Raw genomic sequence first — 15,227 nt, forward strand, 5'->3', positions numbered from 1 at the left:
AATGAAAGCTTTCAGATGCCTACGTTAAGTTTCTTCTTCAGGCTAAATATCCCTAATTCCTTTAACCAAATCTATATTCCTTAGTTTTCTCTCCATTTTTTTTTTGGTCCTTCTCGTGGACTGTGTCAAACCCCTTAAAATGAGGTGCCCATGGGGCAGCTAGGTGGCACAGTGGATAGAGCACTGGCCCAGGAGTCAGGAGGACCTGAGTTCAAATCTGGCCTCAGATGCATAGCACTCACTACCCATGTGACTCTGAGCAAGTCACTTAATCCTAATTGCCTCACCAAAAAAAAAAAAATTAAGCTGCCTGATCTGAACACAGTGTGCTTAATATGGTAAGACCAGGGCAGAAGATAGCCTGAGCATGACTTCTAGAAACTATATATCTTTTAGGATAGCCTACCATTTCTTTACTTTTTTTTTTTTGGCTAGCCTGTTTACTCCTATTGAGTATACATATAGTCCACTAAAAACTCCAGATGTTTTTTCACATAAATGGCTTTCTGGCTATGATTTTCCCTACTCTGTATGTGTACAAGAGATTCTTTGAATCTTTCAGTAGAGCTTTACTAAGTTTCATTTTATTAGATTCTGACTATTCTAGCCTTTGAAGATTTTTTTCTTTTTAGAAACCTATCGACCCAATTTGTACCTCTTTCACCCCTCAATTCTCCAGTTTTTTTTTAAATTCAAAATATTTTAATGAGAGCTCTGTGCAAGGCATTTAAAACACCAGTTTGGGAGGATAAACTCCATTGGAGAAAGAAAATACAGAACGCAGGTAGCCACCGATCTGAGGAATTTTCTTGATTTGTGGCAGGATCAGAAAATTCACTGTTTTCTGATCAGCCTTGTGTTGCTCCATAATCTCATATTTCTCTTTTTCTGTGTCAAAAATCTCTCCTTCTTGGTGTCTAGGTTCATGAAGCTTCTTCTTCTTGAACTAAACATCAGTAAGATGATTTGGAATTTTTACACCCAAAAGGTTAACCTTGCTAGTAGAGGTGGTGTTGCGGTCTGAGAGGCTGAGACCCCTCAAAGACTGGAGTACAGGATGGGGTTGTCTGGAATGAATTCACAGACTCAACCATTCTTTAAGTCAAGGTGGCAAAGATTTATTGTTATGCTTTTCAGCAGGCAAGGTTTCTTAAGGAACTTGAGAGACACTGAGGATGGAGCTAGGGTTTATATGGAAAAGGGCATGGGAAAGGAATGCCAGGGGTACTGATTAGGTAATCCAAAGGTCCAGGTGTCTTTGGGAGCGATAGATGGGAAGGTACAGGGAGTATACCAGATAGGGAGGGAGATGACAGAGGTATGGATCTTGGGAGTCTGGCAAGAGGAAGAGTCCTTGGGCCAGCCAAGGACAAAACTCCTTGGGCTGGGCAAGACACCCCTCTCTCCCTATCTTGATGAGAGAATGCTCTGCAACAAGGGAAAGCTTTCTCACAAGACAGGAACTTACTAAGGAATTGCGAGGCTTCCAGAGACATCATCTGAGGGCTGGGAACTGAGCAGCCCAGCACTCTCTCACCCAGCTTTGTGTAGCTGCACCAGGAAGAGAGATAGGGGTCTTGTTGGGGCCCACACATGAGTAATTGCTAGGCACAGTGTCTTTGGGCTGGGGAGTGGTTGTCAGAGACAGTGTTTCTGACACTAGGGAGAATTTGGGGTTGAAGTACAAGCACAAGCACCCAAGCACCCCATCATTGGCAATGACAAATTTCTGATGGGTCCTTCTCAAAGGAACACGGTTGATGGTCTGAGGTCCAGTCACCAGTAGCAAGCCACTAGCCAGCTGCTTCAGGAAAACCACTCTCTTGTCCCTATGGCGGCCAGTGAGCATGATCAGAACTCTGCCCAGGGTGATGCTGGATCGAAGTCTCTTTGCATGTTGGCTGAAGGGCTTTTTGCCATGATTTAGCAGCTTTCTAGGCACATCCTCAGTAGGGTAATACCTCGTCACCTTGTGAATCTTAACCACACAAGTTCCTTCATTCTTATCACTACCAACTGGCTTTGAGATAGCAGCAGGCACCTTCTCTTTCTTTTTCCTTTCAATTTGGGTTTTTAGTGCAGCATATTTCTGCTTGTACATGGCTCTCCAGGAATACATTGCAGACCTAGAGTATCTACCAATCCCTTGGGCCTGGACTGGGTTCCGACTGCAGTGGTTTCGAGGCTTTTTCGCTACCTTTTCAGCCACATTTTCCTTCTTGTTTTTCTCCTTTTTTTTCCTTTCGGACCTTCTTTTCCTTTGGTTCCTTTGGGGGTTTTTTGGTCCACCATCTTAAGAGAAGGGAAAAAGAGCTCTCCAGGTTTTTAAAAAATAGAATGAAATGCTCACACCCTACTTAATCTCCATTAAAGTTCTAAGCCAACATTTCACCCTGTTGTAGAGGTGACGACATCCTGCAGGCTATGCCAGTAGAATACAAATTATGGTAACCTGGTGATAGCTTGCTCTGTCATCAGTGGACCAGCATATATATGTACAAAGAGGCTCATTACCAGATTGGCTGCTAGGTGCTAAATTGTTTTGGCAACAACAACTCATTAAACTTTATATTTAAATAGGAGGAAGGGAGAAGAAGAAAAGCTAACATTATAGTCATTAGTGAGGGGAATACCCATAACAACAAAATCAAAGGTCTTTGGAAGTCTTAAAACAGGTATTCTTGGCTAATGGGATGTCAGGCCCTAATGAGCTTGTGAAGGAGATTTTGAGAAAGCAAAGGAGGCTTCCCATTGCTCCTAAAATCATATGGTGTAGTCAGCTGTCCCAGTTAAACAAAGACCTTCTCTAATGCAAAGGTAAATTTTGAGTCTCCACCTGGCAGTTCAAGTGTGTTCTTACAATGCCAGGCCATTGGGCAAAGTTCCAGAAGTGAGTGGCCACTTCAGTTTTTTTCTCCCTCAAAGACTGCAAAATCTGTGCTATCACAAGGCCATTAGGCAGATAAGTCCAGTCACACACTAAGGTTGGTGGGAGGGAAGGGCCAGGAAGTGGCTACCTCCCGTGATTTGCAGAAATGTCCCCTGACTATTGGGTAACACATAAGGTTCTGCCTTTGTGTGCCCAGCGTCAAAGCATTTGTTCTCAACTGATTCAAGTCCTGTTTGCTCTGGAGGAGTAGAGATGGATTTATAGCACTGAAGGTCTCATAGGATTCTAGATCTTTCCCTGAATTGAATGAGTTGAAAAAATACAGCTGGCAAGGAGGCAAAATCTTTTCACCACTAAAATGGAATCAGACCCTTATATCAAATCACCCTGTATCTAGTGACAGGCTACATTTAGCAACTGTCATGGGCTACAGAAGAACTTTTAATCCCCAAAGGTTTTCTGTTTTAAAAAATGACTGCAGATAAGCAAATACTAATATTTCAGGGAGTTTTACTTGACACATGTAAACATAGTAATTTAATTTACATTTAAATAGGCATTCTTAATATTTCTTTTTAAATAGGCATTCTTTCTCTCATAAAAACTAAAAATTGATTTCTTCTTTTTAGCAAAATGTATAGCTCCCAGAGTTCATAGTTAAGAAATGTGGAATAAACTGTTGACTTTTTACACCCAGTCTGCAAATAGTCTTGCCAAAGTAGGGCAGAAACAAACAAAAGAAATAACTTTAAAAAAAATTTTTGGTAACGAAAAAATTGATCAATGAGTGGTTTAACAAAGGTTTACATCAGCATATTATCTCAATGAATGTACAAGGAAAAACTCTGCTTTTTACAAGTTCAACGCTCTGTCTCAGATATTTGCTGAGTCATCTCATCTCTACACTGTCCCTTTGTGTAGTGACCTGCAGATATTTCATAAAGAGGCCCAAGCTTTATTTTGTTGGAACTTGGACAGGAGAGGCTCCTGAAAAAATCCTAAGGGGAGGTGAAGGTTACAGAGACAGACAGTATTCTCCATGCCTTATTACTCAGCCAAATCCTTCTGTTGGTGTTTGGGGAAATGATGCTCGTTCAACTGAGATGTGAAACTAAAAGTACCCAAGTCTTAAAAGCTATTGGAGCCAAATTCCAGGTCTGCCCACACAGCACTTAAATTAAATTGAATTTACCTTGTAGTTTAATAGTTCTCTGCTTTTTCAGTTTAAACATACACATTCTAGTGTTGCTATGAGCTGAATCTGTATGTGGTGCTGGTGCTAATTTTAAGTACCTGTCCATAACCTCATTAGCTAGACCACACCCTCCACCTAAGTTATCATTCATGGCCTATAATTGGCTCCATTTTAAATTTCTGGGACTCCAACTCAATCAAGTCATCTGATATGGAATTCTTGGTCTGTCTCTTAGTGGGATAGCCTGTTTATATGTAGTATGTGGTATGTACCCATATAAACAGACACGTAAATAAACATACACACAGGGTTGATAACTCTTTTCCCTTGGTATGACTTATAGGGGGTGCCCTACCTCAGTAGTTCCAAGCATCCTTCAGGTTCATTGATTCTGTAGTTTCAGGGTGAATCCTCATGCTTTCACTATATTCTGTCCAACAAGTCTCAAGGTGTAGTCCATCAGTTGCTTCTGGCAGTATCCAAACTCAGATATTTAGAAGATTGGCAACAACTCGCAGTTCATCTGTGGATACTGTTGTTATTTGTGCTTTGTTTTCAGAGGACAGGGTGATGCCTTGACTCATGCATGAAAATTAGATGTAAGTGAGGAAGAGTTGCACATAGTCATCAGGCTCACTGTCTCTTTCAGAATCATTGAAGTCCAACACAAAAGTCAAGATGACTGGTGATGGCCTGGGATGTAATGGGTGACCTTGGCATCTTTGACGTCTGATCGAGTTGCCTTCATGACCATTGGAACAAACTGTTCCCATCTGCCCTTTCTCCTGGGGGAAGGACATGCTTGGGGTAGACGACTCCCTAACTCGCTGGTTTGAGGAGCATAAATATCAGCAGGTCCTTACACCAGAGGGCTCCTTGAACACCCCATATACCCCCTTGAACACCGCATATATCCTCTTAGGAAATGGGGACATGTGAAAGTCAAATCTCAGTAACAATTCTCTGATGTGATTCATGTAGGGATAAATAATAACACTAGGAGAAATGTAAAAATTTAAGAGTTATGAAGTCCTGTACAAGAAAATAAATAATTTAAAGGCTCAGGGGTATTTTCACTAATGTTAGTTGAAGGTCGGGACTTAAGAGGAGAGAAGCAGATTTAGGAAGGGAACAGCTGGCTCAAAAGATGGAGTCTAAATGTAGGATTTAGATTTCTGTATCATGGCTTAAAATATTGGAATGTGCCAAATGAAGGGCCAATAAAAGTATATTTACCTGGAATCTTGTGAATCTAATTAAATGGTGCTCTCTAAAAATGAAGTGTGCACAAGATTATTATTCTGTATTTTGTTTTCAACTTCAATTTTTTACAAATGGTAAAAAGTTATACATTTTTTCATTCAAAAAGACTAAAGAATTTACTAACTGGATACTATATATGTCTCTTGCCCTAAAAGATTGGGGTGTTGTTACCCAGAGTTTTTTTTCCCTATCTGTAGGAGTAAGGCTTCCCAAAAATATTTAGATTGCATATCAGTTTTATATTCTATAATGAATTTTCAATTTAAATCCATCATAATTCAATTATTATTATATTAGTACTTCTGTTTATATTTATTTTTTAGCTAAAAAGTGTGAAAAAGTAAGCTTTACTAATAATATACAGATTGACATTGGTGTTCTTGTTTGGTCCATATGTCACATGTTATATTAGCTCACCCCTGCTTCCTTAGGGTTATGGAACTGAGAGGTGTAGAGTTAAACGTTGTAATTCCTCAGTTTTTAACAAAACTGAGCACGCTCAGAAGCGAGGGTGGGTTTGACTTGTAAGGGAGAACCTTTTGTGTTATGTGAACACATTACCCACCTGGGCAGACAGCTACTTTGAATGACTCAGGAAAGTGATCCCTGTTATTTTAGCCTCTCCCCAGCAGGAGAGGAGATTTTATCTGCCCACCTTTGAGCAGCCCCTGCCTTGGATCCCATTCTTAGTATCTTCTCTCTTCTCATTCCCATTCCCACTCCTGCCTTCCCAGTGTAGTACCCTGGGGTAGGTAGCTGGGTCAGCAAGGATGCAAAAGCCAGAGCTTGGTTGGATGAGATTTAACTGGATTGGACTAGGCTGGGCTGACCTGGCCCCTGTACGGTTTGTCTCTGCAGGCTCTTAGAGAGAGAAACAATTAAGTCTTTTGGCTGAAAAGCTTAAGTAAGAGATTGGTTTGCAAAAACAAAGTGCTGGGGAGTCGTGCTTCCATTTTGTAGGGCAAAAGGTGAAAATTTTATATGTAAACTGGAGCATGACACCCCTGTTTTTCCTGGTCATCTCCTCCTATTGGTCACTAAAGCTCCCCACCCCCTTCCCTTCTCTTTCTTTACTTTGTCCATTCTAATGAACTTTATCTGCTTAGTAGTTTTGTTTTTGTTTTCTTAACAGGGAGGTAATCCTGGAATAGCTGCAAAATGAAATTGTTTTCTGTTCCTGGTGATAACTAAAGCAGTATATTAAGGGAGTGAGGTATGGTAGTGCTATAGTCATTACCACTGGTGGGCTGAAAGGTGTAAGTTCAACAAGTGGCAATTTTATGGAGCAAAGTGCTGATAAAAGTATATTCTTGCTCATTTGGCTCTGTAGGTGTAATCTCTTTCAGGATTATCTCTTGTAAACTGGGTAGAAACTGATTATTCGTTGGTGTTTATAGTCTCTTTCCGTCCCAATATTTGAACCAAAAAAAAAAAAAGGACTATATAAGAGAGAAGGGAATGCAACAAGCATTTATCAAATACATACTGTATGCCTGGTACTGTGGATTCAAGAACAACAGCAAAACAATACCTGGCCTCAAGGAGCTTACATTTTACTGGGAGGAAACAAATAGGCATACAGATAAGTAAATATAAATACATAGTTATTTGCGAATATGTTTGTGTGTAGCTATATCTATCTATCTATCTATCTATCTATCTATCTATCTATCTATCTATCTATCTATCTATGTGTGTGTGTGTGCATGTGTGTATTTTTTTTCCCCCTAAGAATGTCTCTTTCTGCTAGTATACTCTTTGTGCCTACTCTTCCATGTGACATTGTGCATATTTGTGGGAGAATTCACCCTAAATTTATTGGGGAGAATGTTTTGTAGCTATTATTATTAGAATGCCAGTTCAGTAAATGCCTTTTTGTTGAGTTAAGTATATCTTCTTGCTATTTAAGGTAAAATACTGGTGGAGGTCTCATGAACTATAATTTTAGGAGTATAGACTCACAGGCTACCATGAACTTGATGGTTATGTCCTAGGAACTCAACCTACGATTACAAATCGAAGATTGTCCAGAGGGGGCACTACATTAAGAAGATACATTTAGGAATATGAAGTGGGAAAAATGGTGGAGACTATATGGGTAAGAATAAACACTGAGAAAAAAGAAGCAGTGGTATCATGGGAGTTTATTACAGACCACTTGGACCAAAGGAGAAATTATATGAGGAGTTTGGAAACATGAGGAACTTCAACTATCCAAATATCTGCTGGAGTTCTCTTTCAGAAGCAGAGCAAGTAATACTGGTTTTGACTTTTATAAATGATAATTTCATTATTAAAATTGTAGAGGAAGAAGTAGAAGAATTTGGGCTATTTTGAACTTAATTCTAATTGAGGAGGAAGGACCAATATCTGAAATAAAGATAATGGAAATTTCCAGGGGCAAGCAACTCCATATTAATTTTTTTTATAGAAAAGTACAGGAAAGCTGGGCACATTTCCTTTTCCTTTATAGAGAGAGACAATGGAGGCATCCTTGGTCTCCTAGGGGACAACCTCCTCTTGACATATAATCTGGAAGATTTCTATCAACTTTTGTATGAGCAGTGGACCTCCTTCGCTGGAATGGAGCCTAATAAGATTCAAAACCTCTTCTTCAGTTGGAAGTTTGGCTAGAGAGGGATTGACTTCAACCTGAGGTATATGGTCAATGGCTTTAGCATTGGTTGACGACTGTTTGTTGAGAATGCTATGGAAGTGTTCAGCCCATCTCTCCAGGATCATGTCCCCATCACTGATCAGTGTGGCGCCATCACTGCTGAGTAGATGAGATGCACCAAAAGTCTTTGGCCCATAAATAGCCTTCAAGGCATTGTGAAAATGCTTTGGATTGTTACTATCAGCATAAAACTGAATTTCATCTGCTTTCTTACTGAGCCAAGAAAACTGAATCTCTTTAAGTTTTGCTTGCACTTTACTTTTGAGAAACTAAACTGCCTTTTTAGAGATGGATGAACTATCCTGTTAGTAGACCCTCTTTTTTCATTTAGTGGCTTCTGAATTTCCACATCATTTTCATCAAACCAATCTTGATGTTTGTGAGTGTTCTGGCCAAGATGAGTAAATGTGGTTCTATATACCAGTTTTCTGAAACCTGTCCACTCTTTTTATGCTCCACGGTTACTAACAGCATATTGGTTCACCTTTCTCTCCAAGTCAGTAACAAACTGTCCACACATGGAGACATTGAGTCTTTTGATAGTTATCATGCCTTGGGAATGATGCTTTTATTGAATGTGAATGTTTAGCTTGGAGAGGATAAGTCTATGATTGGTCCAGCACTCTGTACCATACATTGCCTTTGTCACTCTCAAATCCTGTCTGTCTCTTCTGCTTACAATGACATAATCTATTTTTTTTTTTGGTGAGACAATCATGGTAAGGTGACTTGCCCAGGGTCACATAGTAAGTGTCAAATGTCTGAGGCCGGATTTGAACTCAGTTCCTCCTGACTCCAAGGCCAAAGCTCTATGCACTGTGCCACCTAGCTGCCCTGACATAATCTATTAAATGCAATGTTTGCTGCAAGGGTGTATCTATGAAGTTTTGTTGCATTTAAGTAAATGGAAGACAGTGTTAGTGCTGAGGTCATGAGATGCACAAGTCTTCAATAGTAACTGAGCCATTGCTGTTACCAACTCCATTTGTCCCAAGGATTCCCTGCCATGTCTGATAAGTCAGTGCCTGCTTTGGTGTTAAAGTCACCCAGAATTACAAGCTTGTCCTCTTTTGACACATTGATGATGAGGGTCTCCAGATCTTCATCAGTTTTTTTTTTTTACCTCCTCAGGGTTTGTCATGGTGGGAGCATATGCATTGATGATGGTGGCATGGTGCTTTCCTGCAAGTAGCAACTTCATTGTCATGAGACGGTGGTTCACTCCTTTTCGGAGGCATACAAGCTTGTTGACTAGATTAGTTTTGATTATGATACCTATGCCAGTTTCATGGCTCTTCCTATCACTGCCACCACTCCAGAAAAACCATCTAGCCCCAGCTTTGGTAAGCTGCCCTTCATTTGCCAACCTTATTTAATTCTGGGCTGCTATTTGGATGTGATACCTGCTGAATTCTCTTGCAGCAAGAGCTATTTGTCTTTCAGGTTTACTAGATTTCTTGTCCACAAATGTGTGCAAATTCCACTTATCAATGGTGAGTGAAATCATCTTCACAAAAGTTTTTGCACATGTTTTTGTGTTTCAAGTGCAGGGTGAGATCCCCACCTGATTCAGTAAGCAGGTCAAAATTAGGTGAAGCAGACAATTTTTAGGGTATCTTTGCTAGCTCCTTCCTCATGCCAGCAGGTAAGCAGTGTGGTCATTAAAAGGCTGCTCAGATACCCAGGGGGCTGCCAAATCCCACTGCTTTTTCAGTCCAGTGAGAAGACAGTCCTATGGCCTGGGCCACTTATGTACAGGGTAGTTACTACAGCTCTCAGTGTACCTGCACCTGCTGCTTCATCACTAGCCTGTTGCCACAGGACTTCAAGATAGGTAAAATAATAAGATTACTTATTTTACTGTGTTACTATTTTATTAAGTAATAAAATAGTAGAATAGTTGAATGGTAAAATAATAAATGATAAAATTGTAAAATTATTGAATGTTAAAATAATAAAATGATGAAATGGTAGAATGATATGTATTATGCCTTTTGACTCTCATATAAATTGGAGGCAGAGTTGTATGAAATTGTCAGCTTTACTCTCTCTCCTACAGTCATTGAAGTCTAGTGGCAAGACAAAAGTCAAGATGACTGGTGATGGCTTTGGATACAGTGGATGACCTTGGAGTCTTTGGTGTCTGACCAAGCTCCACACAGCACTCCCACAGCACCTGCTTCTACCTTCTTCAAGGCCCATTGAAACGAAATGTTCTTATCTGCCTATTCCACTGGGGAAGTCTTCACATGATTGGGGTAGACACCTCCCTAACTCACTGATGGGTTTGAAGCCCATTGGTTCAGCCTCAACCTGGTTTAGCCTGTCTGCTGAGATAGTTTACTGGGATGTGACTGTTGTGCTTGCTACAGCTTCTTGGAGCCACAGGTGAGAACTGGTTGGCAGGAGACACCAAAGGTGGATGAGCAGCCTTGAAAAGGGCTTGGCAGCCCTCACATCAGAAGTACTAGTCCTTCCTTGAATCCCCTGTACACCCCAGGGGAAAGGGGATACACTAAAGAAGAAAGGAAGAGGAAGATTGAGAGAATTTATTTAACATAATTGGAGTATACCAGTGGAACTCTATCCAAATGAAGAAGGGGTGGGGGAAATGGATGTCAAATAAATCACACTTTCATTTGAACTGGTCAGAGAGGGGTAGAATATAAACATAAATAATCTGAAGAAGAAATATATTCAATTTAACAAGGAAACACAAAGGAATAAGGAGAAGGGCATATTCTGAGAATATAAGCAAAACAAACTCTAAGGTGTTAAAAGGAAAAAAGAAAGAAACGATAAAAACTTATAATGGGGATCTGGTTAAAGAAGAGTGGAAACTAATTACTAAGAGGACCAATGCTAAGCACACTCTTCTCTCAATACTTCCTCTTCTTTGAAAAGAGGGGACAAGGAGCAAAGAGGGCAAAAGGTGTGAGAGAGCAGGATGGAGGGAAACTAATAATTAATAATTATAAGCATAAATGGGATAAACTCATCTATAAAATGGAAAAGAATAACAAAACAGAAAGCAGAATCTGACAATATGTGGCTTACAAGAAACCCATTTGAAGCATAAAGATGCATACAGAGGGGCTGGAACAAAATCTACTATGTTTTAGATGAACTGAAAAAAATCAGGGGGTAGCAATCATGATCTGAGACTAGGTAATAGCAAAAATAAACAATTAAAATAAATAAACAGGGAAACTATATTGAAAGGTACCATAGGCAGTGAATTAATATCAATACTTAATATATATGTACTGAATAGGCATAGCACCTATATACTTGAATGAAAAGCTAAACAAGTTACAAAGAGATATATGGAGGTAAACTAGGATAGTAAAGGATTCCAGTGTATAGCTTTCAGAGCTAGACAGATCTAACAAAAAAAAAAACCCACCACACAAGAAAGAAGGATTTGAATTAAATTTTAGGAGAGTTAACAATGATAGCTCTCTAGTGATTATGAAATAGGAATAGAAAGGAATATATGTGTGTGTGTGTGTGTACATATACACATACATATATAAACATATATGTGTGTTTATGTACATATCAGCTGTTCATGACACCTTTTAAAAATTGATCATGTAGGCATTAAAATGTTACAAATGCAGAAAAGAAACATGAACATATTGTTTACTCATAATAGCACAATAAAATGTTATATTCAATAAAGGGCTATAGAAGAAAGGATTAAAAATTAGTGGCAGACTAAAATAATTTTTAATCTTAAGGAATTGGTTGATCAGAGAATAAATCATAGAAACAATTGCTAATTTCATGAAAGATAATGACAGCATTGAAACAACATACCAACATTTGTGGGATGCAGTCAAAACAGTCCTTAGGGTAAAATTTATATCTTTAAAATCTTTCATCAACAAAACAGAGGGAATAGCTCACTGAATTTTCCACTCTCCATCTGCAGCTCTGCCTGTCTCAACTCCATGGAATAAGGTGCTTTCTGGTGTCCCTCTACTCTTTTCCAGCTTCTTTTACATGCCTTTCCCTATTAGAGCATAATATCCTTGAGTGCAGGGACTGTTTTCTTTTCTTATTTGTATCCCCAAAACACAGCCCAGTGCCTGGCACAGAGTAGGCATTTAATATTTATTTAATTGAATTGGGCATTCAAACTAGAAAAACAACATTTAAAAAAAAACAATTAAATACCCAAATGAAAATCATGAAAATACATGAAAAAAAATTGAACATAAAACTCCATTTAATTAATGAATAAAGCTAGGAGGTAGTTTTTGAAAGAAAAAAAACCCAACAAAATAAATGTTTAGCTAATTTGATTTTTTTTTGGTGAGGCAGTTGGGGTTAAGTGGCTTGCCCAGAGTCATACAGCTAGTGAGTGTTAATGTGTCTGAGGACAGATTTGAACTCAGGTCCTCCTGACTCCAGGGCCAGTGCTTTATCCACTGAGCTACTCAGAAAAAGAAAAAAGAAAGAAAGAAATTGATCAAGTAAGAAAAATAAACTTCCAAATTAAAAACCCTGATAGACAAGGCTTTAAAAGAGAATTCTGAGGGGTAGATTGGTGGCACAGTAGATAGAGCTCTGGCCTTGGAGTCAAGAGTTCAAATCCAACCTCAAACACTTGACACTTACTAGCTGTGTGACCCTGGGCAAGTCACTTAACCCCATTGCCTCACAACCCCCCCCCAAAAAAAAAAGAGCAAGAAGGAGAATTCTGTCAAATTTTAATTCTACTATTACATGAAGTATTTGTGAAAATAGGAAAAGATAGGATTCTACTAAATTCTTTCTATGATACAAATGTAATCTTGATACTGTGATATTAGTCAGAACAGAGAAAGAAAAATATAGATCAACATCCCTAACTGCAAGACAGAAGAAAAAGTCCTATGGGCAAAAATATTTAAAACAACTATTTTTGTGGTGGCAAAGACCTAGAAATTAAGGGTGCTCCTGAATTGGGAATGGCTGAACAAATTATGGTACGTGAATGTAATGTAATAAAAAATTTTGTTGTTTTTTTGTTGTTTAGTCATTTCAGAGAGAGTCTGACTCTCCGTGACCCCATTTGGGGTTTTCTTGGCAAAGCTGTTGGAGTGGTTTGCCATTTTCTTCTCCAGCTCTTTTTGCAGGTGAGGAAAATGAGGCAAACAGGGTTAAGTGACTTGTACAGGGTCATAAAGCTAGTAAGTATCTGAGGCGGGGTTTGAACTCAGGTCTTCCTGACCCCAGGCCCAGTACTCTATCCACTGTGCCACCTAGCTGCCCTAATAATAATGATAATAATAATAGCTAAAATTTATATTATGTCTACTATGTGCCAGACACTGTACTAAGTGCTTTACAATTATTATTTCACTTGAATCTTACAACAACCCTGAGAGGTAGGTGCTAGTATTATTCCCATTTTCCACTTGATGAAACTAAGGCAGCTAGAGATTTAGTGGCTTGCAAGGTCACATAGCTAGCCAGTAAGTGTATCAAGTCAGATTTGAACTTAGGTCTTCCTGACTCCAGACTCTGTAAGTCTGTCCACTGCACCAATGAAAGGGATGGTTTCTCTGAAACTGAGGAGACTTGTATGTGGCTACTTCAGAGTGAAGTGAGCAGAACCAGAACAACTATGAAAGGCTTAACCCTGATTCCTACCATCAGCAATCTTAATTTCAGAGTTCCAGTGATGAAGAATGTTGCCTACTTCTTGACAGAGAGGGGATGAACTCATATTTAGTGTAAGACATACATTTTTGGACGTTATCAATGTGGGAATTGGTTTTGCTTGACTATTCATATTTGCTACAAGAGTTTTATATATATTTCTTTCTTCCCACCTGGGGTGGAGGAGTAGTTGGAAGGGAGAGAATTTCTTGTTAATTTGAAAAAAAATAAAGTTTTGATTTGCACAAGTATAAACACAAATTCTGTAATTTCATCCCACATCAACGAAATCACTTACTCATCTAGCAATCTAAATAATAATTACAAGAATGATTTGTTAATAAAAAGTAAAATCACTGTTATGTCTCCCTAAATTATTAAATATTTCCCTCCCAAGACATTTTCAATTCTTTAGTAAGCCTGGTATTGAAAATATTCCACAGTCTTTATAGATATTAGAGTTGGAACATCATCTTATACCAAATACAACTGTAAGATCAAAAGGAATCTATGACCTGAATTTTGTTGATCACACCATAAAAAAAATTAGAAGGAAATTAGACTAGGTACTTTTTAGAACCATGGTTGGAGTGTGCATTCTTAAACAAACAAGAGGTAAATGTGATCACAAAAAAATATAGAAAGTAATTTTGATTACATGAAATTCAAAAGCTTTTGCATGGACAAAATCAGTGCAGCTAACACAAGAAAAAAGAAAGCTGTCAGTTGGAAAAATATTGGTTTGGGTTTTTTTTTCCCTTTAATGAGTCTATGAGTATGAGTCTAATAATATATGAGACATATAGGAAGCTAAGACAATCACATAAGACCAAGAGCCATTTCCTCAGTAGTTAAGTAGTCAAAGGATATGAACAAACAGTTCTCTAAAGAATAATTGCAACTATTAACAAGTGCATATCAGATTGCTCTAAATTAAGAATAATTACAGAAGTGAAAATCATGCCTTACATGTGCCTTTTACATAGCCATTTACATAGCTGACCACTTTTCAAAGATGTTGTAGAGAGGATTCTTGTTCAGGTATTTGCTGGATTTGATGACCACGCAGGTCCTTTTCAACTGTGAAAGACTATATCTATGACTTTATGATAAATATATAGCAATCTAAAGATATAAATAAGGCAGACAGTAAATAGGAATCATCATATAATATTCTAAGAAAAGATAGGAGAGATTAATTTTAATAAACATAATGGCTTTTCATTTAGTTTCATTTAAAAAAAATCTCATCCAAATTTGGCCATAGTCATTTATGCTTGTTGTCATCTTCATACAGTGGTGTATCTGATGGCAATGAACATGGATGGTCTGAAGAGTATTATGGGTCACATTGTAATTATGCAAAATGTAAAATCTTACTCTATTTCCCTCAAATTATTTGCAATCCTGTCTTATTTTTTTCAGGTCCCAGGATCAGGACCTAGGCTTCTAGCTGATTTATGTAGTTGATTTTAACTACTTTTTTGAAAACAAACAAAAAAAGAATAAAAATCCTTCCTTATACTATAGTTAAAGACTAGTAGCACTTA

At 38.4% G+C, this 15,227-nt stretch overlaps 1 pseudogene; it reads right to left on the bottom strand.

Annotated features, from left to right (window-relative positions):
* Positions 1-727: 727 nt before the first annotated feature.
* The window catches only part of LOC110194573 (large ribosomal subunit protein eL6 pseudogene), a 48,432-nt pseudogene continuing 33,932 nt past the window's right edge, over positions 728-15,227 (bottom strand).

The sequence above is a fragment of the Phascolarctos cinereus genome, unplaced genomic scaffold (genome assembly GCF_003287225.1).
Source record: "Phascolarctos cinereus isolate Bilbo 61053 unplaced genomic scaffold, phaCin_HiC Scaffold_4;HRSCAF=312, whole genome shotgun sequence".
Taxonomy (NCBI): Eukaryota; Metazoa; Chordata; class Mammalia; order Diprotodontia; family Phascolarctidae; genus Phascolarctos; species Phascolarctos cinereus.